The sequence below is a fragment of the Chanodichthys erythropterus genome, chromosome 11, assembly GCF_024489055.1.
Source record: "Chanodichthys erythropterus isolate Z2021 chromosome 11, ASM2448905v1, whole genome shotgun sequence".
NCBI classification, from domain to species: Eukaryota; Metazoa; Chordata; class Actinopteri; order Cypriniformes; family Xenocyprididae; genus Chanodichthys; species Chanodichthys erythropterus.
The window spans coordinates 32,536,475-32,562,864 of NC_090231.1; the positions used below are offsets into that span (position 1 = coordinate 32,536,475).

General features: G+C 36.7%; 1 protein-coding gene across 2 annotated transcripts in view; it reads left to right on the forward strand.

The window, feature by feature from the left end:
- The window catches only part of kcna4 (potassium voltage-gated channel, shaker-related subfamily, member 4), a 32,756-nt gene extending 15,313 nt beyond the window's left edge, over positions 1 to 17,443 (forward strand). The window contains exon 2 of one of the 2 annotated variants that reach the window (XM_067399472.1): positions 17,255 to 17,443. The gene's annotated coding sequence lies outside the window, so the exon portion shown is untranslated. Of the gene's footprint in view, positions 1 to 17,029; positions 17,061 to 17,254 lie in introns of those variants that run through there. The other variant, XM_067399473.1, reaches the window with a different exon arrangement.
- Positions 17,444 to 26,390: the final 8,947 nt, after the last annotated feature.

A 26,390-nucleotide genomic window follows, 5' to 3' on the forward strand; every position in this document is an offset into this window, starting at 1 on the left:
AGAATGAAACAGAAGAGAAGATATTGTTGAAAAAAGTATTTATTTTTGTTTTGTTTTTGTGCACAAAAAGTGGAACGACATGAGGGTGAGTAATAAATGACAGAATTTCAATTTTTTGGTGAACCAACCCTTTAATGCAACTAATGTCACAAATGTGACATGACATGCAGTTCTATAAAAAAAGCTTAGTTGTTAGAAGAAGTGCAGGACTCGACAGTCACTTTATGAGCTCATCACTTTATGAGCAAACAGAACGTCTTGTCCAGAAAGATCAGAGTTGGAGAACTGTGTGTATGTAAACACACACCAATCATTATTATACAGTCACTTTAGTAGAGTGCTTGTATGTCTTACATTTGATTAACTCATTTCAGTTATGTCAAGTACAAAAAACAGTGAGAAAACTATCATTATTGGCACTGAAAGAGTGCATTACGTTACAGCTCCTAATAAAGCTACCAGTCAAATGTAAATTTGAGTCAGATTTTCTTTAATTTGACATTTGGCAAGTGTTAATTTTGAACTCTGGGCACATATATGAGAAAGGTATGTTTACACAGAACTTTTTAATGAGCTGAAGGGACATGAATATATTTGCAGAGTAATCACAATTGTAGGAAACAGTGTATCATAGGCAACACTGGTTGTCATGGAAACAGTCAAGTTTAAGGCACAGAATGAAAAGGGTAGATTTCTAAACCATTCTGCCCACAACGGTCATTCATTTTCTTCATTTTATTCACACGCTCATTCCACAACAGTAAAACATTTTCAGCACTGGCCACTTGAGGAGTCGTGTCCCCGCCTGGCACTTCTTAAACCTGCCTATATGATATTTTTCCCCCTCCATCACTCACACTCCGTCTCGCTTGCTGTGTTCTCTCGCTCAGTTATCTGTATTGTTTATACTGATTCCATATTCATTGCAGTGTGGCGGTAAACGCCACGACTCGGCTCATGATATCGCTGCCGCTCCCTCAGGCTTTGCTGCATGCAACATGTGGAGCACTTAAGTGCTTTCCTTCTCCTTGCTGTCTGAGAGAAGGCTGGATCCCCAAGCACAGCTCATCATGGCAGCTGCTGCCCTCTTTCCACATGGATTTTGACAAGTTTCTCCCTGTCGCTTAAATAATGCAAACTCTCTTGCCTCAGCTTAGCACAGTTAACCACAATGACACTGTGTGTTTGTTCTGTATGTTTCTGTAAGAATTACACAATTGGCTGATTTGTGTCCTGACGATTATTGTACACTTTTAATATTACCAGTAAACAAGAGGATTATAAGTAAATCATAGAGATGTGTTGAAATGTCCAATTTTAGGTCTTTCCTTACAGTTCAGTCATGGCCATAGCCAGCTATGGGGTGACCGAGGTCTGGACCTCTGTATTTTTTCCGAGGTGTATATAATAAATATAAATGTTGTGAAATAATTGCATAATACATTAACTCTGCATTAGTGCTGCACAGCACCAAGATAAGATGCAGGTAGCTAAACTAAATATTTCATATTTGACAGCTGTTTTAGAATATAAAATGTTAAATGATCGACAAAAATAATCAGGGATGCAAACAATTTATTTATTTATTTTTAATCTAAGTTCGGCATTTTGAATTGAAAATAGGCCTATATAATTTATGTGGTTATGTAATGTAATTATTAGTAACTAATGTGAGGGGACAAGAAACACTAACAAAGCCATTTTCATCATATTAGGCATAAGATTAATAATGAATGTGCACATATTGTGAATAAATTTAGTGAACTTGGTTACCTAGCTTTCCTGGTAGCCTTCAGTAAATTAACTTTTTTGTAAAACATAAATATCTGTTGGCCCTATATTTACTTCACTGACACAGATGAAAATGAAAAGACAATCAGTCAAAGCTCAGCTTTAGGAGGGGAAGAGACAGGGCAAGATAAGGAGACTAAGAGAAAAAGAAAAGAGTGTAGCACAAAACCATTAACATATTTACTGACATATGTCTTGAGACTTACTGATATAAATAGTATAATTTAACTTACTTGGAGTACTTCTTTATTGCACAATGCACATTTCTTATTAAGCCTAAAATGTGTTTTAATATCACTATTAGTAAGGATAGTAGGATCACTGTATAATATCATTCTTTAAATGCAAGATATTTAAAGTGTACCTGAAGTATACATGAAATAGTTTAGCACAATCAAATATACTTAAATATATCTTTAGTTGGACCTCAGCACTATTTCCGAATAACTAAAGGGCATCAAGTACAAAATTAGTAGTTATAATTTAGCAGACTTTAAGTATACCAATTTAGTATACCAAAAGTACAATTGCAGGATATTTACATTAAGAAACATAAAAAGGTAAATGCATTTGAAGTACACTTATAAAATAAATGTATTAATACATTTTGGTATATTTTTATATATATATGCCCAAGCCCCTGTAACAAGATCAAATTTGGGACCTCTGTGATTATAAAACCCTGCTTACGGCATTGGGTTCAGTAATGTGTTAATTTGAGCGCTCCAAAGGAGCAGTTTCAAGACGCTTGCAACCTATTTCTCTTCTGTAATCAGAAACGGAATACTCGACAAAAAATAATATCGGATGAGACTTGATTTTGTTCTCCAGGAATTGATTGGATCATTAAAAGGGGTGTTACAAATCAGAATGAAGCCAGGTGGTTGGAGTTAGAGGGATTTGTGATATCAGCCTAAAGTGAAAGTCATTTCAGAGGTGGAGAATCTGAAGATAAAAGGTTATGAATTATTTTAAATATCTAAAGTATTATTCATGTTATTCTACCTCTGTGCAATGGAATATTTGTTTGCAAAGCCTTTAAGGAAAACAATTTTTTTTTATTAAATGACTCTTCTTAAAGGGTTAGTTCACCAAAAAAATGAAAATAATGTAATTTATTACTCACCCTCATGTCGTTTTACACCTGTAAGACCTTTGTTCATCTTCAGAACACAAATTAAGATATTTTGATTAAATCCGATGGCTTAGTGAGGCCTCTATTGACAGCAATGCCATTGAAAATCTCAAGATCCATAAAGACACTCAAAACATATTTAAAACAGTTCATGTGAGTTCAGTGGTTCTACTTTAATATTATAAAGCGACGAGAATACTTTTTGTGCGGCAAAAAAACCCCAAAACAACAACTTTTCAACAATATCTCGCGATGGCAGATTTCAAAAGCACTGCTTCGGAGCTTTACGAATCGAATCAGTTGTTCGGAGCGCCAAAGTCACGTGATTTCAGCAGGTGAGCCATTTGATAGGAGATCCAAATCACTGATTCGTAAAAGCTCCATAGCAGTGTTTTGAAATTGACCATCACAAGATATTGTTGAAAAGTCGTTATTTATGGGGGTTTTTTGGCGCACAAAAAGTATTCTCGTCGTTTTATAATATTAAAGTAGAACCACTGAACTCACATGAACTGTTTTAAATATGTTTTTAGTACCTTTATGGACCTTGAGAGTTTCAGTGGCTTTGCTCTCAATAGAGGCCTCACTGAGCCATCGGATTTAATCAAAATATCTTAATTTGTGTTCCGAAGATGAACGAAGGTCTTACGGGAGTAGAACGACACGAGGGTGAGTAATAAATTACATTATTTTCATTTTTTTAGTGAACTAACCCTTTTAATAAGCTTATACTGCAATTGACAAGAACAATACAACAACGTAATTCTTCTCCTATTTCAAATTAGTTTCTACCTTTTATAATGTTAAGCACACACTTTTAGATACAGCTAGATTATTTTTTCCTCAAATCTTTCCAGTGTATACTTGTTTAGGTCTTGTCACACAACATTCGTTCTCTCTTTGGTGACATTGCACTTTACATCTTTCTTGCATCTCCCACCACCTAGCTGCCCTGATTTCATTTATAGGAAGTTTGAAAAATGGCAGTAGACTGCAGTGCACATTGTGAGCTTGTGAGGGAGATTTGTCTCACTCTAGAAATACTCTTATGCTTCAAATACCCGTGTAGATGAAGCAGGCTTATATAAAGTGGATTGTCCAGACAGTAAAGCAAATGCTTGAGACTTTGAAGCAAGACATTTCATAAAATTGTGTTGACATACTGTAAAAGTAACATTTCTGCTAGATAATAAGTTAAAAGGCAGTCTACATCTATATTGGTTTTGTTTTAGAGTAGCAGAGTCTCTTTAATTCCTCAAAGATGTTCATTCTTTAAGGATTCTTTTTTTTCTCTCATTGAAAATTCCTTTTATTTGTTTTCCATTCTCTTTAGCCGCAATATATGTGGCTACATGTGATTCAACCACCGTCGCTTTATTCATTTTTATTAGCCTGACTGCTAATGTAAATGGCATCTTGAGCCCTGAGAGTATTCATTCATCTGTCACAAATTGCAATAACCAAACACGAAATGCATAACACTATGCCTCAGTGCATACGACAAAACTAAGTATTCCTGCAACAGATAATGTCAGGTAAAGCATTATTGATTCGTGCATACATATGTGTGTTTATGTGTATGCGTATGTGTGAGTTTATGTATGTGAATTTGTGTTTGGAGGAGGCAGAGAAAGCATTTTAATCCAACGACTGTGCAGCTTAGACGCTGACAGCTGAATCATAGGCTGCTAGGGCAGAAGGAGAAAAATCAATGGCTTTTAAATTCACTTTGTGAGGTAATATCAAAGGCAGTGACTGTTGAATCGCAAATAAGTACATGGCTGCGTGCAGGTGTTATGCAGAGGGTGTTTTCAGCATGCACAGGGCAACAGCATGATGAAGATGCTTGACGCTGATAAAACTCTCAAGACCTCCCACTCACCTTCACTCAGTGCTGCAAAATGTCTATCAGCTGCAACAGCTTGAAATCGCAATTTATTATTGCTTCTTTGGTTTGAATGCACCAACAATGGGTCCATCGACTGTATCACCCATCAACTGCAACATATTAGGCAGATTTCATCAACCGAAATTGTAATCATTTTTAATTAAATATTATTTATTATTAATATTTTGTGTTTATTTATTATTATTTTATGGTATGCATTTGAGGCAGAACTACTGTGCGTTTAAGGGGTGGACTGTTTAGCCCTCTACTGCACGCATTATGATACATTTATTAAAAAAAAATATTTGACTCTTTTTCTTTTCTTAAAATGGCCTAACTTGAAGTGCTGTAAAAAAATTTGGAAAAAAATATTATTTTAAGGTACTTTATGATATGTTGCCATATGGCAACAACGCGCAATAGTGGAAATGACTTAAAATAAGTGTAAGTGTATATAGTTAATATTTTTCCTCAGAAATGTTGTTTGTATTGAATAAATTGGTGCTATTATAAGCTTTAGCAGTAAATATAAACAACACCTTATACTTATTTTCCAACATCTTGTGCTTTTAACTATGGAATTTATTATTTTGCTGAATAATGCTTTATATTCTTTGAATTTCATTACGTTTTTCGTGAATATTATTTAAATTGCAAATGTAGACAGTTAAAAACAAATCTAATACTGTTCATGTATTATAAAATATTTACATAAAACCAAAAATATTGTAGTTCATGAAAATTCAACATTACACAATCTTATGAGAGGAAGGTTATGAACATGAACCCCCCATAATCTTTGAAACTTCACCTTTTTTCTGTATGAAAGTTCAAAAAGCATTTTTTTTTTTTCAGAGGTGAGACACGTACACATCACATTTGGTGCACTTCACCCTAACAATACACTTACAACCACTTGCACCTGCCTTTTTGAGACACCATGGTAGGCCAGTGGTAGGTCTGGGCCAGTATATTGGCTGTGGTGGCAGATCTATGATGTTGATTTAATCCATAATATAAATGCCATGGCAGTCCTTGACATATGACTAATCAACATTATATCACTAGCATTAATGTTTTTATTGTTACAGCTTAACAGACTGCAGCTGGCCTTTGTTAGCTATCTTACCTAATGCCATTCCATTATTGCGCAGTGTTGCCATATGGCAACACAGACATTTAATCGATTTACCAAAAACTAATTTCATAAAAAAAAAAAAATTTGTGGTGAATATGTTATCATAACTTACCTGAGATGATGTTAACAATTTTTTTGTGAATGTGACATGGGCGGGTCCTTTTTTGTTACTGACGTTTTAATTTGCTTTCAGCAACTACATACAAGAGACGGCAGTCTGTCAGAAAATCGCACAACAGAAAAAAATCGCATGTCATGTGACTTAACCAAAGCACATCATTGGCTAAACTAAAGTCTTCTCTTACCAACAAAAAAAACAAGAATGTTCTGTTAAAGAGACGGTGGCAAGGAAATGAACACAAAGTGTATGTTGCCATATGGCAACACTATGCGGTAGAGGGTTGGGAAATTATTCATTATTTTTCAGTTCTGTTCTGTTAGGTGATGCTAGTGGTTCAGAAATTACACATTTTCCATTTAAAGGGATAGGTCACCCATAAATGAAAATTACCCCATGATTTAGTCACCATCAAGCCATCCAAGGTGTATGACTTTCTTCTTTCTGACTCATACAATCGGAGTTATATAAATAATGTCCTGGCTCTTCCAACCTTTATAATGGCAGTGAATAAAGGATTTTAAAGCCCAAAAAAGTGCAACCATCCATCAAAAAAAAAAAAAAAAAAAAATTCATATGGCTCCAGGTGTTAATAAAGTGATGCTATGCATTTGTGTAATAAAAATAACCATATTTAAAACTTAAAAACTAAAATAACATGCTTCCAGATGTCCGTGCGCACGTTGACTTACGCCAAAAGAGTAACCCCTAATGTGATGTAGGAGTAGTGTAAGCTGTTCAAACAAATAGGACTGGGCAACAAACTCAAGCTCCTCTTATATCAAATTCTCCGTCATTTCACTTTAGACTTCGAGTTCAAATACCCGTGTTCACCCAAAAATTAAAATTTGATGTTTATCTGCTTACCCCCAGTGCATCCAAGATGTAGGTGACTTTTTTTCTTCAGTCGAACGCAAATTATGATTTTTAACTGCAACCGCTGCCCTCTGTCAGTCAAATAATAGCAGTAGATGGGAACTTCAACTATAAGAGTGAATAAACCTTGCTTAGACAAATCAAAATTAAAACCTGCGGCTCGTGACGATTAATGTCCTAAGACACGAAACGATTGGTTTGTGCGAGAAACCGAACATTATTTATAAGATTTTTACCTCTAATACACCACTATGTCCAACTTCGTTCAGCTTCCTGCTAGTGAGGTCAAAAAACGCGTTGTGATGATGGAAGTGATGTCTCGCCCATATACTTCAATGAGCGCGAGACATCACTTCCGTTGTCAGAGCGCGATCAGACCTCACTAGCCGGAAGCTGAACGAAGTTGGACATAGTGGTGTATTAGAGGTAAAAAATGATATAAATACTGTTCGGTTTCTCGCACAAACCGATCGTTTCGTGTCTTAGGACATTAATGTGCCGTCACGAGCCGCAGGGTTTAATTTGGACTTGTCTATGGAAGTTTTTTTGACTCTTATTGTTCAAGTTCCCAATCACTGCTATTATTTGACTGACAGACGGCAGCGGTTGCAGTTAAAAATCATAATTGGCGTTCGACTGAAGAAAAAAAGTCACCTACATCTTGGATGCACTGGGGGTAAGCAGATAAACATCAAATTTTCAGTTTTGGGTGAACTATCCCTTTAAGGGATAGTAAATCATGGGGTAATTTTCATTTTTGGGTAAACTAACCCTTTAAAGGCTGGTTTTGGACTGATTATGTATGGAAAGTCACAAAAAGTTGGGTATTGGAATTGTCTTTTCTGTTAGTGACATTCTGTTGTGTTCTGCAGTCTGTCTGCTGTTTCACAAAACATTTCTAGCAGTTTGAGTTGGTCTATAGTTAAAGATGTGGCCTTGAAGTATTTAACCTTAAAATCAAACCCCACTTTCACGTTTCATTAGCTATAATCACTTTGCGCTTGAGCAAGGCACTTGGGACAGGGATAGTTCACCCAAAAACTATAATTGTGTCAATGTCTTGAAACTGTATGACTTCTTTTCAGTGGAACACAAAAGTAGTTAATTATCAAAATGTCCAGGCTGTATTTTTTTTTTTTTTTAAATAAATGGAGCTGTTATTCTCCAGAAATACAATACAAGTAACCCGCATGACTTGTGCACCATGTTTTCATTATTCCAAGTCTTTTGAATCAATACAATAGCTTTTTTTGTGAGCTACAGGCCCTAAATTAAGTTGTTATTCACCCAAAAGGCTCACATTTTGCAGCTTATGTGCATTGTATTTTAAATTGCTTTGGAAAGAAACCATGTAGGAAATGATCATTAACATGTTTGTTAACAGGCACCCACTAACTTACCAGCATTGACTTTATTAGGGCAGCAGTAGTACAGGGCATATTCAATGTAGCGGTCTGTGACATTGTGATAGTCTTACATTGTACCACCCATTGCTGGAAGGCCAGACGTGTTTCTCATGGCTGTACAGCGAGACATAATTGGCATTAGGCAGATCCCGTCTGAGGCATTAGATCTGTCTTCCTCTAATAGGGATGAAGGTCATTGGCAGCATAAATCTAGCACATGAAAAGAGATGAAAACGGGCATGGGATGACTGCTGATATCATTTCTGTTTCAGATAAGTCTGTGTGATTGATGAGGTTGAAACCAAACAATAAATCTCCTCTCAGGTGAAGAGAAGCAGAAAGGCACTGGCACACTTGTGTCCCTCCTTTAGATCACTCACAATCCATTTATGCTCTGAATGATCAGACATATTGGCATTCAACTCTATCACAGATAGAGAGATGTGTGAATCAAAAGCAGACACTCTTGGCTTCATCATCTCTGTCACATTCTGCATGTTCTTTGGTTAATGGATTGATTGGTAATGATTATAGTCTGTAAGAGACACTGTACATTGACACCAAAGTCTACGCACAGCAGCATCACCTATGACGGCTCACAAAACTCTGACCTATCCTGGATGAAGATCAGTTACATGATCACATGCGTTATGTAGAAGTGTGTTTTATTCTTAGTTAGTCTTTAGGCAAGAGGAAATTAGACTAAAAGTAATATACAGACTGTACATGGTACTGTTAAAAAGTTTGGGGTCAGTAAGTTTATTTTCAAGGACACATTACATTCATCATAAGTGACATTGTTTTACATTATTTTGAACTTTATATACATCAAATAATCCTGACAAAATGTATCACAGTTTCCACAAAAATATTAATCAGCACAACCATTTTCAACATTGAAAATAAGAAATGTTTCTTGAGCAGCAGATCAGCATATTAGAATGATTTCTGAAGGATCATGTGACACTGAAGACTGGAGTAATGATGCTGAAAATTCAGCTTTGCCATCAGAGGAATACATTATATTTTAAAACAATTAAATTGAAAAGAGTTAATTTTAGTACTGTCAAACGATTAATCGCATTTAAAATAAATGTTTGTGTTTACATAATATGTGTGTATGCTGTGTATATTTTATGTATATAAATACACAAGCATGTATATTTCACAAAATATATTTATATATAATATATATATATATTATATTTATATAATAATAAATTATATGTAAATCTAAAAAATTCTTAAATATTTACATGCATTTTTGTATATTTATATATACATAATAAATATACACAGTATACACACATATATATATAATATTGGATGTGATTAATCGTAAATTGTAATAATATTTCACAATATTTCTGTTTTTGGTTCATACTGACCCTCTTTTTTGTACATAAAATATATATATATATATATATATATATATATATATATATATATATATATATATATATATATATATATATATATATATATAAAATATTTCTGATATGGGTATTTACTTTTACATAAACTGAGGTGAATCCAAACCACATACCAGATTACAAGAATGTAGTAAATAAAAACAGCTTAACTGTGTCTTTTAAGTTTCTTATTGGGGTATTTGAAATCGAGTCCGGTGCCAAGAGAGAATTCTGAATTAACTGAAGCTTGATAATTTAATTGAAACATCATTTTACAGAGGAATTAGTCAGACAGTGATGTCCCTATTTGGACATGTAACTCTCAAGTGTTTATGTAAATTTCATGCACACATCTGTTTGTACATTTTAACATTTTGTTGCTAGAGGGAGAGTGTACAATTAAATCTGTTAGACTTTATCCATTTTTACTATTCCCCTAATTTAAATCTATTAATAAACACTGCCTCAGAGCAACACCACTGACAAGCCTTTTTTAACGTCATTCTGAACATTGCCCTTTTTAGTCACCATGCTGCTACAAGAACGTGTTTGTTAACACTGCCAGAAGAATCCACTAAAAATGGAGTTTAATAACCCTCTACAAGCTAAAACGTCCGTACACTGACGCAAAATTGGTTGCTCATCCACTTGGGGAATGTACTATTTTGTTGGCTGTTAGAAGGGTAAACCTGCAAATAACCTCTAATAACAGATATATTCACTTTGATTTATGCTTTAGTATGTGGAAGAGAATTAAAAGATATAACTGTGTTTGTGGTCCTGACTCTCATTAAACTTTTTACTAATTTATTTCCATTGTCTGAGTTTCTTTCTTTTAAAACTAAATTTTTTAGATACATTTTTGCTATTCCCATTTTCAATATGAAGTAAGTAGGGTGTATGTTTAACATGACAAGTGTATGCGCTCCAGTCTCATTTTTACCCTGGAAAGTGCACACTAATATTCAAGGTCAAGCTTCACTGCGCAACTAAATTAGTGAAGGGTTTTTAAGAGCTTAATACAAAGTCTTGTGTCACATTACTGGTTATACAGTGTATATTCAGTGTACATGTGTCGTATTTTAGCTCTCCAATTCTTAATCCACTTCATTCAATTTTATGGAATTAGAGATGTTTGTGATGGATGAATCAAGAAAACGATCTCTAATTGTAAATGCTTTGCTGTCAAACTCAAGGCTGTTTGTAGAGACAATGAAACTTCCTCTGATTAAAAATCAATAATCGCTCGACAGGGCATAGCACCTCACATTGCCGTCTTCATTGTCTCACAGAGACCCCTGATGTAACTCTGACTTTGTCAAGGATCGATTCTCATTCCTGTGTTGTTGATAAGAGGCATTCTGTGCTGAAGGAGGTATTCTGGGTAGATGCGTTTAGTCGTACGTGGCTGTGTTTGTGCCTTGTTTTGAGGGGGCGGAGGACGTCTTTGCTTTAATGATGTTCCATAGCCCCCGCCCCTATGAGCGGGATGCTGCTAATTCGCACTGACGGTCTGTCATAGAGTCAGATGACTCAGAGGCACATCAGGCACATGTGCCTCCATTGTGCACCCCACCCCCACCCCCCGAAATCAGAATGCTGAGGGTTCCACTGCTACACTCTGTCACATACTTACTACATGCTCTGCCTGCTACAGGGATGGCAGCCAAGAGACAGGGAAAGAGGGATAAGAAGAGAGAGAGACAGAGAGAACGAGAGAAAAAACAACAGCAGCTATGTAGGCAATCAGGCAAGCCAAAGAGGATAGATCTGCAGTGATAAATGATGTGTTTTTCTGCTATGAACATTTTGTTTTCGACTGAAAGTGTATGATGGTCTTGCTTTGAATATCAGGAGTGATTTTTTTATATATATATATATATATATATATATATATATATATATATATATATATATATATATATATAAAAACCTACAGGAATCTCTTGTGCTGTTTGTTTATTTTTTTATTGTTGCTATATGGCCAGATTTATATTTTAGGCTAAATAGGCTATGTCACACAAGCAAGATTGCTGTTGTTTCTGAGTATCATTACCGCTCTGTTGATATTGGCTGTGTTGACTTTCAGCCCAACAATGCAGTTGAGTGTGATCTTGCTTTTATACAATGTTGTGATCTTGCGTTTTTACAACAGTTCAATAAACAAAAAATAATTCTGAGTAACTTAAGTTGTAGACAGAATATTATCAGTTACAGTATATTTTTGCTTTGCCCAAAAAAGTTCCAAACAAAGCTACAGTGAAATTAATCATGCAACACAGTTATTGTGGCATTCCTGAATCATTCACATCTGAAATCACATACTCGCATGAGTAGGTAGTTATATTTGAATAATACTTTTTTAGCGCTCATAAAGTTAGTATGTTCTGTATACTGTAGTATGAATGTGTGTAGTATGAATGTAATCTGTATGTACTACATTCACCGTGGCCTCATGGGATAGTAAAGTGTCCATTGTATGCACACTTCATAATCTTGCCAGAAGTAGTAGGTACATTCGGCCTACTCATTTATGAGTACTGTATGCGATTTCAGAAGCAGTCATTCTCATGATTTTGAACAGTTGGTCAGTGAATGATTCTTCACTTGTCGCCACCTACTGGCATAACAATGAAATCTGCAGAAAGAAAAATAAAGAAAAAATAAAAAACAAACTAAAGAATCAACATCACTTATACACAAGCAATACAATAAAAAGTCCTAACACACATGGAACGCTGCTTATTCAATCAAATTGGCGGACAACTACTGTGTATAAATAATTATTAAAGGTGCTCTAGAATTAAAAATTGAATTTACCATGGCATAAAATATGCCATGGCATTAAATAACAAGCGTTCAGTACATGGAAATGACATACAGTGAGTCTCAAACTCCATTGTTTCCTCCTTCTTATATGAATATAATTTTAAAAGACCTCCGACGAACAGGCGAATATCAACATAACACCAACTGTTACGTAACAGTCGGGATCATTAATATGTACGCCCCCAACATTTGCATATGCCAGCTCATATTCAAGCATTAGACAAGGACAGTCAGTATTAACGTCTGGATCTGTGCACAGCTGAATCATCAGACTAGGTAAGCAAGCAAGAACAATAGTGAAAAATGGCAGATGGAGCAATAATAACTGACATGATCCATGATATCATGATATTTTTAGTGATATTTGCAAACTGTCTTTCTAAATGTTTGGTTAGCATGTTGCTAATTTACTGTTAAATGTGGTTAAAGTTACCATCGTTTCTTACTGTATTCACGGAGACAAGCCGTCGTTATTTTCATTATTAAACACTTGCAGTCTGTATAATTCATAAACACATCTTCATTCTTTATAAATCTCTCCAACAGCAGCATTAGCCGTTAGCCACAGATCACAGCCTCAAACTCATTCAGAATCAAATGTAAACAAATTTTGAACCCAAAATAGGCAGTTAAAAATTAATTTAAAAAAATCTAGGGGGTATTTTGAGCTGAAACTTCACAGACACAATCAGGGGACACTTCAGACTTATATTACATCTTGTAAAAAAACGTTCGATGGCACCTTTAAATATATAATTATTTCATTTTGGGTACAAAAAAGATGAGTGACGTGTATATAAAATATTATCATTGTAAAAAATGACTCATTTTGATTATTATTCTGAAACTCAGTGTATGTGTTCTCTCTTACCTCCACTTTTATTAGTTGTGGATCCCAGCTGTACAGTAAATCTGAGCAGTGCTGCTTCAACCTCGCCTGAGTTCATGGGATTTGTGGTTGTTGTTGGATCCCTGTTCACAACACAAAAAGACTGTGCAGGAGGGCTAAAATTAGCTATGGAATGAAATGTCTCAGAAAAAGGAAAATTGGACTCAATTACTGGAGAATTCCTTATTCAGTCATGTTTTGACCTCTCCTGTGCCAGGAAAATATGAACGTCGTTTAGTAGCAGAGAGAGGAAAAAGAGGAGAGCAGCAAAGAGAGAGTCAGAGGGAGAATGTGTTCGTCAGGGGCTCTGAGGGTACGCTTGTTTCCAGTGGCACGAATCAACTCAAAATATTATGGCTTGATTAGACCACATGCTTGGCTGTTTATACGTTTGACTTCTCAGGATAGAATCAGATCTCACACATTTGATGGCTTGCCAGCCCAACAGTGTGCCAGTGTTTATCAGTGTTTATTTATTACTTTAGTGTTTATTAAGAATTCAGATGTAAGAGAAGAATTAGAAAAACAAACAGGCATTTCAAATAGTTTAGGCATGTTAGTTTGAAGTCCAAAATAAATAAAGCTGTCACATCCACAATTACAGTATTTACAGTATTTAACTACTCAACTACACAACTGCACAAAACTATAATCATCTTCAGTTCTTTCATAGATTTAAATTCTAGGGCTGGGTATTGACACAATTTTCACTATTCGATTCGATTTCTATTCACATGCTTTTGCTTTGATTCGATTTCGATTCGATTCAGTATCGATTATTTTGGATGTAGTACATGGCAAATTTTCTAGAGGAAAAAAATCTCTCAACTAATGCTGTAAACTACACATGGGAGTCAGTTGGTATGCTTTACTATAATGTTGAAGGTTAAAATTAACTTATACAAACAAATTACACTCAGTTATGTTTTTTTGTTAATAATAAATAAAGTTTATAATTACATAATCATATTTCTTCTCCAATTGTTTTTTTTTTTAAATATAAACATTTAAGTCGTGGCTGTCATAACAGATTTATTCAAACATGCATTAAATATTGAAGAACATTACAATGAATATGTAACGGTGCATAGCTATATTTATCAGAATGCTGCTTTCTAGAGTTCACTTTTCTTGCTGACTAATGAGTTTATGGTCACTGAATATGTTTTTCTGAGGTAAATGTGACGTTACGTAACATTGTTTACAAGCTGTTTTATTGACGTCTTTCGGTTGAAACACTGACGCTACAAACGCTGCATGTTCTGTTCATTCATTCAACAGACTAATTGATTCTTGGGATTTAAGAATTGATATCGGTTTGTAAAAAATGAGAATCGATTAAAATTGAGAAATCGATAGTTTACCCAGCCCTATTAAATTCAATAGAGATTATTACAATTATTAAAATACTTTGTGTAAAAAGTCATTTTTTTTAATCTTGTACACCATTCATTTTTAAAGATTTTTTTAACGTTTTTTTGAAAGAAGTCTCTTATGCTCACAAAGGCTTTATCTGATCAGAAAATACAGTAGAAACAGAAATATTGTGAAATTTTATTATAATTTAAAATAACTGTTTTCTATTTTAATATACTTTGAATGATTTTGAATAAAATACATTTTAAACTCATGTCGTTCCATGTTATGAACATGACGAAAATACTTTTTGTGTGCAAAAAACAAACAAAAATAACAACTTTATTCAACAATTTCTTCTCTTCCATGTCAGTCTCCTACGCAGTTGACACAGTAAACACAGTGCAGCGCTTCCAGTTTCTACGTCAAAACAGCGACTCATAATTGGCCGATACTGTTCACCTGAACACCACGATGCATGCATGTAATGATGTCGCTGAGTATTATAAACATAAAATGTGAACTATCATATTAGACCGCTGATATCAAATGTATCAAATATGTTTAGAGAATGGGAACATTTTTCACATTTCCTATGAGCTTGATTAACTAAACAGTATCAGTATACACAATGAAGACTTCATTTAAGCTGTATTTAATAAAATACTTCACTGAAAAAGAAAAGTTAAAAAAAAGTAGAAATAACTGCAAACATTATCAATCTTGATTTTGCAATCCTTCCAGTATCTTGCGTGACTGTCTATTGCAAGAGATCATACTTCGTGGGATATTTTCCCACAAATTTTGGCAGGCAAAAGGCTTTGTGTTTCTGGACATGTTGGTGCTGTTCTGGTATAATCACTCTATACTGGAGGTTGGATTGTTCATCTGTTCTGAAACCTTCTCTGACTTAGATGAGCAGCTCACGTAGTGTCTTGCTTCTTTGGTAAGTGAAATGTGCAACAGCACGTCATCCAGTGGCCCTCGCTCTTGTCACAGCTGGCATTTTAGGCATTATGGAATGCACTGAAAATGACTAATTGTGGGCTTTCTTGCACTGACCTATAACTTATCTGGCATTGTTTTGAGCTCTATGGTTAAAGTACATGTAATTTGGTCTTTGATGTTATTGTCCACTTGTAAATTAAAGCTGTATTGTAAATGACCTAAAGGAACAGAATAGTTCAACCAAAACTGAAAATTCTCACCTGCTCTCACTCGTTCCAAGCCTGAATGACTTTCTTTCTTCCACGGATCTCAAAAGGAGATGTCAGGCAGACTGCTGTCTTTTTCCATAGCATATTTTTCCATACAATGAAAGTAAATGGTGACTGCGGCTGTCGTTCTGCCTAACGTCTCATTTATAGCTCCATGGAAGAAAACAACATACTTTCGGTTTCAAAAGTGGTTTTCCATTAATAATGTGCTGTAAGTATGTTTTTTTCTGTTGAAGAGCAGAATATGCATGGTACTACCTAAGGTGAATATCAAACAGCATTTTTGTGTCCTTGAAGGGCACTGCGGGAAGGGGACATTACTGGAAGGGTTGTTCCAAACAAAAGTGAGCAACCAAATACAGAAGCCATTAGGGAACAGTACATGTGATTGAGGAAGTCATTTTACCATTTACGATCATGTGATCCTGGGTGATGTATCCTCCTGATTCATTTTTAATACTGAGGTATTACCTCAACTTACCTGTGATTTATACAATTAAAGGTGCATAAAATATATATTTGACAGAAACTTTTGTTTTCTACAGTCTAATTAAATATATATATATATATATATAATGTTAATTATAATTAATATTAATATATATATATATATATATATATATATATATATATATATATATATATATATATATATATATATATATATATATATATATATATATATATAATATATTTAAAATTGTAATATTTCACAATATTACTGTTTTTACTGTGTTTTTGATCATAAATTCCATCTTGATGAGCATAAAAGACTTCTTTCAAAAACTTTGAACTGTAGTGTACGTCATTGTGCCACAAATGAGACAATAATACCTGCACCCTTCAGAGTGCTCACTTCAAGTGCTCTGCCCTTTGGAGTGAGTAGGGTACTTTTCTTTTAATGAATTCACCTTTAATCTCATTAGCTTGTTGTTGTTGTTGAGCAATGGTAAAGTACTGTATGTTCTTTACAGGTGAAGGTTGTCTGGGTTCATGGGCCAGACAGGACAATCTTCATGTGTGTCACCTGACACTGCTCTTCTTTGTCACTTTAAATACTGACGCTGTAATGACACTGAGGAAACTCTTACTTTAATTTGCTTCTATGCCAGGTGAAGGACATTGAGAAAAATGTGATAATTGTCCATTTAAATGGTAAAAGTCAGTAATCAAAAACTTTTGTTTACTTTCTGTTGCAGTGTTGTGAGTCTTGCCTATGAGAGACTTTTCCGTCAGCCTTTGGACTCCTACGGAGGGGGACGGCCATGACTGCCAGTCAACGGACGGCAAGTGAACGGGACGGACCCGTTGACGCAGGTGTCACTGAAGCCACTGCTGGACATCAGATTGACACTGCACATCAGACACTGCAGCCTCTCCGACGAGCAGTAAGACAGGAAGTCCATCATCAAGCCAGGTGTCAAACTGTTTAAGACCCGCCCCAATAAATGCCTTAAAGACACAGTACACTACATCTCTATGTAGAGGAACCTGCAGCAGGAGACTTCTTAAAAAAAGCTTGACATGTTTTCATTTTTCTCTTTATGAGTGAATCAGTGTCTTGCAAGAACAGATGTGAATATTTTCTTATAATAGAGAAATATTTGTTTGGGTGTAATATTGCCACTTGTTTTTTTGTGGTAGGCCTGGTGAAAGCTGTTAAATATAAGTGAAGGGAAAGTCTACTGTCTGTCTGTGGCAGCCTCTTCCATCTAGTTTTATCTCTTTTCATTTCCTAAACCAAAAGACTGCCAGCTGAAATGGAGAAATTCAGCGGCAGTGCTCAATGATGTCAGTCTGGACGGGTCACACATTTACAGTATGAATGCAGGGTCAAATCACATTCCCCTCAGCACCAGACTCATTGCTTTTGTTCAAATCTTCAATGATCAAGAACAGTCTGTTTTTTAGATTAGTGTGGCTGTGTCTGTGCTATATGTTTTTAAAGGGATAATTCGGCCCAAATTTCTGAAAATTCTGTCATGATTTACTCATGTTATTCCAAACCTGTATGACTTTCTATTTTCTGCAAAATACCTTAGTGTTTTTATCCATACAATGCAAGCCAATAGCAACGTTTACATGCACCCAAATAATCTATTTGCAAAACCTGATTTCACCAAGTACAACATGTTTCTGGATCAAAATCTTTGTTGTTCCTGGAACAACATTCCATTCAACCAATCAGATTTGAGAGATAAGTCCACGGTTTACGTCAAGTTTAGGCTTACAACCAGGGTGAGGTGCTTCTGCATCATTGTTATTCACCTGTCATTCCCTCTTATTTAGGGATAAGTTATGGGTAGGGTTAGGTTTAGAGCTAGGGACATGGTTACGATTAAATTTTCAGACAGGAGTGTTGTTCCAGGATCAACAAAATATGTTGACCCAGGAATTTGTCTAACTCAGCAAAATCAGGACGTGCGATCTATTTATAGTCAACACTTTCATGTAAACATCTCATTTGATTTAAATTTCAAACAGATTGAAAAGGATTGTGTAGACCTGAAATTACTTGGTAAACAGAAAAAAAATGTGCATGTAAATGCTTGAATCCAACTATTTTCTCAATCGAATTCATAAATACCCATGCGCAGTGCTGTCAATCTTACAAACGTGCGTATGTTTAATTGTCACGTCTTACAAACTGGACAGTGGAGGAGACTGTATATTTACTAAACATTTGCTAAAAAAGCTCTTGTGACGTAAATGTCGGCTTTCTTTTTATATAGATAATCATCAAGGCAAAAAAAAACTTTATAGTCGCGCAACACCAGTGATGTTATTTTGGCACTTAAACCAATATATGAATCGGATTGCAATGTTAAAAAAAAAAAAAAAAAAAAAAACAATATAAAAAAAAAAATCATTCAGAATCTAAAAATGGTTTGGACTCATTTCGAATGACGAAAATTAGTGCATGTAAACATACCTAATGTGGTCCAGTGTTGTTTTGGACCCCACTAACTTTCATTGTATGAACAGAAACATTCTTTAAAATATCTTTTTTTGTGTTTTACAGAAGAAAGAAAGTCATACAGGTTTGGAACGACACGAGGGTGAGTAAATCGTTTTTGGGTGAACTGTCCCTTCCACACCCGGAGGAGTAAAACAGTAATCAGTTATAGTCATCTGAATAATAGACCTATATGTTTGGTGGCCTTCATGGTCTCCAAGGTGCAGATAAATGATGAAGGTTGAATTGTGGGTGCCATCAGGTTTGGTGGACAGCTGGTTATTCATTTGAGTTGGTGCATTACTGGACTGATGCCCAGCGCTCAGATGGTGAGCCGAGTCTGCTTCTCTCTGTCTGCATCCACTTTAAATATCAGTGGTGAACCATTACAGAGTTTGGTTAATAAATATTACCGACTAGTTTATTGCAATAGGAATAACAGTTTCTGCTGTTGTGGACTGGGAATTTTGGTATTGCAGTTCAATTCGCCTCTTTGCAATACCCACTATAAATAGTGCCCTCAAACAGATGACTGCAAATTACAGTGCCACACACCGACAGCAAGACAATAAAGCCACATATAAACAGATCTGCAAGTCATATTCCAGGTTAGCTAACACTCTGTTGGGAGACACGGCAACAGAAAGAGGCGATACTCTCTCTGCCCCACAATCCTCCCTGTCTCTGTCTCTCTTTTCATCTCCCACTCCTTTTTCGTTCTTTGTTTTTTTGCTTTCCTTCCCTGCCTATCTGACATGCAACCAAGCATGCAGACTTATGCACACAGTTGTCTTCTCTATCTCTGTCCCTCTCTGTCTTTGTCTGTCTATCTGTCTGTCTGTCTTTCCTGTTGGAACTACTCTGAATAGGCGACGTGTCAGAATTCTAGGATAAACGTGGTCTGATCGTATAGAATTAAAACTCAAACCTAGAATGAACCAGCTGCTTCGTTGTCATGGAAATACATTCAAGTAATCTGTATGCAAAGTTCTATGGAAGTGTACTATCTATTTTTTTAAACCTAGCCTTGAATATTATATAACCAAAGTCGAACCCTGGAAATCTATGTTTTATGTTTGGACCTCTTTTTATTTCTTGAAGAGATTTAGACCTAGTAAAAATAGATGCACATGAAACACGACGTATGTACATAAGCAGATGTCTATTTTATTGTGTCCTCAAGGTCACGCGTCATTTTAGGCAGATCTACTTTTTGACTGTTAGCCTTCTCGAGTCCCAGGCCCTGTTTTTTCTCGTTCTCTAAATCCTTAATGGTTTCGTGCACCTCGTGGAAGCCGATCCTGCCGGTTGCAGACTCTCTCTCCTCAGCTCTCTCTCTCTTTTTTTAGCGTGTGTGTTAGTTAGTTAGTTGACTGGACTCTCTAGCAGAGGACCACTTGCTGAGTGCGTTTCATAAACTGAAGCCGAGATCATCAGGTGGAGCAGCGCCATGAAGCAACTAAACATGGAGCGCTGCGTCACGTCACATGTTGTAGATCTGCATGTGACTCTAATATGTAAATATGTGTTAGTGCTATTATGATGTCACCACGACATGTTGCTCGATGCAGTGGATCGGAATGGTTTACACTTGAGAACAAAAGAATTCCTTAACATCCACGATGCGATGCGCATGGCTCTTTCTTTACACACTGAGTCAACAGCCAAGAATTACCAGCCAACCGTGAGGAGACTTTGTTACCATGGAGATGCTCTGCCAGTGCTGACTGGTCAGCTGGCTTTGGAGGAAAAGGAAGCTTTGCCCTGTGAAAAAGAAGGAGAATTACCTGCTAAACGAGATAGACCAGATCAGCACATCCTCTCATTGAGTTGATCGATTATTTTGTTCATATTCAACTCGCTGCGATTAAACTGATTTACACAGGAATGTGTAAGGCAATGGAGAGATATCTAAAAGCTCACTTATTTAATCCACACAAGACTATTAGGGTTGCACTGACAATAAAAATGTCATGGCTGATGGACAATAAATGGATTAGATTAAAAATTCAATGCTATTTTGTTTCAAATAAAACTCAAATAAATAAAAAATACAATTTTGAGGTGGTGTTTAGGCTTTACAACATTACGACGTAAACGACATTCATTTTGAGATTTGCTCAGTGTTATCAAACTGATTATTTATTAAATCGGCAAAGATTATCTAAATGTAAAGGTGGAAATGAGCATGCATAAAATTATATTCAGTATCGATCGACATATCCACAATATATAGATGAAAATATCTGTAATATTGACTATCACTATTTGATTCCCAACTACTATGTGAGAGATACTGAGTCAAAATGAAGAGACTCTTCAGAAAATATAGCAATCATAGAAAGAGAACCTGAGCACACCAATGTGATATTTGATGTAATGTATGAACAATAAAAATTCTGTTGTGGCTTTCATTACAGCATGAAATATATTGTACTTTGTGTACAAGTGAGTGTCTGCTCATTGTTAATGTATTTCAGTGAGCTTAGATAAATTCTTCAGAATCATGATTAAGCATTTTTTCACTTTTGTAAAGTGTCGTAATGGACAGAGTTACCAGTGTAACGCTTGGCTGCTCACACAGTAACGAAATCGCAAGAGAACACTGCTGACTGGAAAAGATCTCTTTCAATTACCAGATCACCTTACTTCTAGTGTCCATCATACAGCACTGTATACAGCTACAGGTCACTAACCAAACACAGGCAATCGCACGCCAGAAATATGAATCTAATATCGGATCATTTTGGTAATCACAGGTGGACCTCTGTGTATTTCCGCTTTTGATGAGAGGTGTGTTGGTGTGTGTTGGGTCAGCTTTTGTGCCTCCTAACAAGCATGCTGAGGGAGATGCGCTTGGTGAGTCTGTGAGTTCATTCTTTCGATGAACAATCCGAACGGCAGGAAAGTGTATAGAATCACCCCCCTCAAAGAAGTAAATAAATAACCAGATGTTCCTCTATTCATGTGAGTTTTGGATGGGCTTGCCCTTTCTTTCTGCATGATGCTTTGGTTTTAAAAACTTGCATCCTGATTGACGATGTATTTGTGTTATTTATTTATTCCTTTTTTTTTTCTTTCTTTATTTCTTTTTTTTTTTTTTTTTTTGTATATTGGAGACCCTGTATCATTTCTTTATTTCTTTTCCTTTTTTGGGGGGGTTAATTCATTAATCTTCTGGATTTTTCTACATGCATATCATTTTGTAGGCAGCAATATGAGATGTGATGGAAATGAAATTATGTGCAATGTTGAAAATTAAAAAACAAAACATAATATATTAAATAAAAACAAAGAAGGCCATTTTTATCTCTCTTCTGTGTGTGCATTTTTGAATTAATCTTCATTATATTAGCACTCATCCTGCTCCACTTCTGAGACTCAAATCTCCATTTGTGTGTGTATGTGACAGTCGATGTAGCAAGAGTCTTACAAGACCCTCGCCGTGTGTTCGTGCCGTCTCCTACTGAGGCCTGTGACCGAGGACAAGGAGTTTTGCCATTAAAGGACATTTTCTGATGCAAGGGCTCATGGACTTGTTTTTGACACCTGATCCTCCAGTCATTCATGTATGGCAGCGTTTAAATATTTAACATGGAAGCTGCATGGAGTAATTACTAGACTCTTGGATTTGCTCCAGACGCAGTAGCTGAACTCCCACCGAAGACAATGTGCCTGAGCTCACACCCTGCAAACAAAATAGCACAGCACCACGCTCCATCTAGGGGTCACACGCATACGCTCAAATGCGCCGATGTAAACACAATAACACTTGAATGTTGATGTGGTCCTTCCCCTGTTACGCACATTCACTTGTCCACACCAGTGCACCAAAATAAACGAGGTGTTAATTAGTCCCAGTCTTATCTCCTGCCATTGTTTGACTTCAGGGAAAAGTCACCAGTGGCTAGAGGACGAGAGTCAACAGGTACTAGGGTACAGGTGACCTTTCTACTTTAATTATAGATCGTCCCACTCTCTGTGGGCTTCTTTATTTACTGTAAACTGCAGAAGCTGACGTGGAAAGTGACAGATTTGTCTTTGTGTGTTTGCATTCCGCCTTGAAGGTCAGTGCCTGTGGACTCTGGGCTACGGCCACAGGGTGTAAATCAGCACTGGGGTGCTGATATTTATAGACTAGCACCCATCATTGCTGTCTGTAAAACGGGGGTGAACTTGTCAGAGAACCCGGAACAATCTTTGAGGTCTTCCCGTCTTCGTTTCCACTCCAGCTTGCAAACACTATGCTTCGGCACGCTTGCGTAACGTTTCGGACGTGGAATGTCAGCTGTCACATTCGCATTAGCTGTGTCCGAACATGTTTGTTACCATTGGCTGGAACAGTCAGGGTGCATACGCTCATTTGTGTAGACTGGCTCGCCAATGTGCTAGTCGTGTTTGGTCTGAGGAGCACGATACTATATGCATCACTCTGATGCAAGGTCATTGAATGAAACAGCCCATGAATGCCCTGTGCAGAGTAGTATTATATTTGGTTTGGAGTCAGTCTTGCTGGCTTTGAGTTGGAGCTTGTGGCTGTCTTCCAGGAATAGGACACATCATTCAAAGGTGTAACATTAAACCTGACACAGAACAATAGCCAAGCACATGGTGGGCATTCTGTAGCGTTCACACTACCAGGGAACGTGGCTGTAAGTGGCTAGCCTTATCCCTAATGCTACTGGAAACATAATCCCTGGCCCGTTACTGTCCCTAGAAATTCTACACCATTTAACGCTCCAACAGTTTCCTTTAACCTGACTCTCTCTGCGCCGTACCTCTGGTCCTTCTCTTTTCACTCTAATCTCCCCCGTTCTTAGGTTCCCCAAACTTATCCTCAGATAATGTCCAATCTCTCTCCTGATACGCTATCGTGCCCTTTTCCTCATCACGAATCTGTAGCCTAATTACCAGCTCTTTTCCCAGGGCCTCTCCAGACGCAGTTTGATTTTAAAGCAATTAAAGCAATCAAGTGATAATCAAAATTTTGATTTGCCCAAAAATGATTGTCGGTCATGGGCCGTGAAAGATTTAGCCAAATTATTTTCCCCCTTTGGACAGCAATTGAGGAAGAGATCAATCATGGTTTAACATCATTTATGAGGTATGTGCGAAATAAATGACATGCTTGTCATGATCAGCAATTATGGGACTATTTAGTGATCATGGTGATGCGTATCTTTTGAATATTTGCCTTGTGACAACACTAACTTCCATCCATCTTTTTGACAGGTTGAGTTCAAAGTTTTTGTCAAAGTTTTAAGTTTGATAACATGCGTTGACAGGGTTGTGAGCCATTAAGTACTGTAATGTTAACTAGAGCAGGTTTATCGAGATCATCTTTGAATGTTAACATGACAGTCAACACATTCCAGTTCAACTGGCCAATTCAATTGAATTCTAACTCAAGAATCTGAAGGGAGCCAATTCTTTCAACCTTAGCTGACTTATGTTGATGGATGATAGCAATCACAACGAGTTACTTCACAATAAGACATACAAAGGGCTGTCAACATCACTTCACTTTTAGACCACATCCACACAAAGCCAGAGCTTTCCCTAGTCAATCTTTTTTTTCCCCTCGTTCTAAATGAAAATTCCGTAAACATAGCGTCATCTCAAGAAATATCTGCGCACACACAAAACCACTGAAACCGTCACAAAACGATGTAGTAGTATACATACCAGACCAGTATGTGGCGCTGCAATTCTGCCACAGAGATACAGAAGAAGAAGAGAAGAAGATTTGGTGCATGCAAGTCGAGGGGTCGAGACGTGGGGTGAAGACATCAATGTTTCAAAAAATATACGGATTGGCTGTAGGACTGCACGATTTATCGCATAATGCGAAAAATAAAATTTCACTTAACCGTGATTCTTAGTGTGATTATGAAATCGCAATCGAAATGGTAGGCTAAATCATGTGCACGCTTTACTAAGTCGTTCCCTCAAAATATAAATTATGCGCACGCTTAACTAATTAGTTTCCTTGATTTATTAAATCGTGTGCAATTTTACCAAGTTGTTCCCTCGATTAATAAAACGTGCGCACGTTTTACGATCGCACAATTTAGCAAATCGAGGGAACGAAATAGTAAATTGTGTGCACGATTTACTTTTTTTTTCTCTTGCATGTCATGTGCAGGGCTCTGTAGTCGTGTGTTTAATTAGTCACGTTTAATCAATCAAAGCATTTCAATCTTCTGTTTATTCAGCTTCAGCGATAATATGATCCACATAGGGATTTGGGGGAATGACTCATGTTATCTACTTCTGTGCCAGGGCACATTTGGAGTTTCTGCGCAAGAGCGCCCTCTGACTTTCAGATGGAGAAGCATTTACTACTGATCACAGTGCCGTACAGCTCTGACAAGCTGCACATAAAATAATCACAACCTTTGCCAAATCGCGTGCGATAAAATTTGCGATAAATCGCGATGTATCATGCAGCCCTAAATGGCTGTACACATGAAAACACAAGGGTGTCCTTTTCAGATTTATCCACTCTGAGACCCGGTTTCAAAAAGTAGCGGTTTCAGGCTCCCAAAACGTCAGATCTGTCTGGACGAAATGCCGATACCATACAATATTTTTAGCTTAACGTGTCTCCGTGTGGACGGGCTCTTAAATGTGCTGTAACTACACCCTGTAATATTTGCAGAGAGAAAATCTGCTGTCTTGGCAACAAAAGCCTCTTTTTGAAATGGGTCCCTTCGGCAGCTATGAATATATGTTAGACTTGTCTGGTAACTCTGCAGGACTATGAAACAAAGAGAGGGAGATAAGAGAGAGGGAGAGGTGCAGAGAGTGAAAAAAGACTCAAATAAATGAGTAGAACAATGGATGACAGAGCAGAATAACAGTCGAGGGACAGTTTCACAGGAATGAGAGGAAGAGATAAAATTGTGAAAGAGTGCAGAAGAAAAAAATGTATGAACAAGAATAGGAGCATGGAAGAGTGAATGGAAATAATGCTATGGCAGAAAGACAGAAGACTGTTGATGCAGAAACGATTGAATTGTAAGAGAACAGAACACATAAGACTGCATGTACTCAGCCATCCATAACTCACACACACACTCACACACACCGCCACAGGCACACGGCACATCCTCAGCCGCTCTGTGCAATTACTGACATCATTCTCAGCTCTGATAACTCCATACATGGGACTCATCTTAAGCCACCCATAATACCAAACCAACCTCCGAGAGATAGGGAAATGAGGACCAGAGAGCGTGATTCTATATGACACTCATGCCCTCGCGTCAGCGTGAGGCCTTGAAGAAGCTATTGGGCTCTAGCTTGGAGCTAAGGCTTAGTGACATGGGTAGCAGTGCGGGGAAGAGGGTATTTTGGGGGGAGAAATGGAGGTTGGA